Genomic DNA, 1261 nt, shown 5'->3' with positions numbered 1-1261 from the left:
TTGTTTTAAGGTTGAATAGTGCAAATAATAATAATTATTATTATGATTATTAGTGGTAATAATGGTAGCAGTAGTTCTTTTTTTTCTTTCCTACTTTCTTTCCTCCTTTCCCTCTTTTTCCAAGGAAATAGAGTGGTAAGGACTAGGCAACAGGATTAGTGACTTGTCCAAGAGTACCTAGCTAGGAGGTGTTTGAGATCAAATTGAACCCAGTACCTCTTATCCCTAGGCATGACTCTTAATCCACTGAATCACCTAGCTTCTCTCTTTTCTTACCCAATTCAAATAAATTTTATTGCAGCTAAAACAGTTTGCAATAAAATTATATTAATTATAATTATATAATATGTAATGTATTTAACATGAGTAATGAATTATGAAATAAATATATACATATACAATTTAAGTTATAGTAAACAAGTTTACTTTTTTGACAGAATTAAAATTGCACAGCTTTGTAACAAACTTAACATTATTAAATTGGTTTAAATGTGACATGCTTCCTTCCTTTATTGTTTTGCTAATCACCACACCTAAAGTGCTTTATAAAGATATCTTTTTATCTAATTGTATTGTTTTCTCTTATGCTTTGATTCTAAACAAATGTTTTTCATGATCTTCTATTTTCATATATTTAATATTTAATATATTGATATATTGGTAGCTCATTATCAATGTTACTCAAGTATGGGTCTCCAGCAGCCCTTGATCAGTCTGTCCCATTTTCCTCATAATTTGGAAAGAAATTCTCTCTGTCAAATAGCTCCTGATTTTTTTCTTGGTAATCTGGATCAGCAGCAGTAAAAGGAATGCCAACAGATTTATAAAATGTTGGCTCATTCATAATATAATTAAGATAAGTTTCTGGTATTGCTTCTCTGTTTGTTGAGGTGGCATGAACTTTTAGTAGCTTCTTCTAGCTTCAAAAACAACTGGTTTACATTTGCCACAATTTGCAACCAAGACAACATTTTCAATTCTTTGAATCATTTCTTCCCTTCCTTTTCCTTCCATGTATCTTCCAAAACAGACCATATCAACTTCAGTGGTTTTATGCACAGATTAAATTATTGCTCACAGGATTAGAAAAAAGGGCATTCAATAATTGGTCCCCAGGACCAACCTGAAGAATATTTGCCCTTTTAACCTGTCCTTTTGTTATCTTAATCTCCAGATTAAGGTAAAATTCACCCAAGGAGGGTGCAAAGGAGGGAAATTGTTTTCTGGTAGCTTCAGTTCGCTTTTGCAGCCTTTTTTTTTT

At 31.6% G+C, this 1261-nt stretch overlaps 1 pseudogene; it reads right to left on the bottom strand.

The window, feature by feature from the left end:
* Positions 1 to 634: 634 nt before the first annotated feature.
* Positions 635 to 1252, bottom strand: LOC123254722 (annotated as a pseudogene).
* Between the last annotated feature and the right edge of the window lie 9 nt (positions 1253 to 1261).

Source organism: Gracilinanus agilis, unplaced genomic scaffold (assembly GCF_016433145.1).
Source record: "Gracilinanus agilis isolate LMUSP501 unplaced genomic scaffold, AgileGrace unplaced_scaffold31056, whole genome shotgun sequence".
Lineage (NCBI taxonomy): Eukaryota > Metazoa > Chordata > Mammalia > Didelphimorphia > Didelphidae > Gracilinanus > Gracilinanus agilis.
Note: the sequence above shows the minus strand (reverse complement) of the source record. Positions and strands in the feature narration are given on the sequence as shown.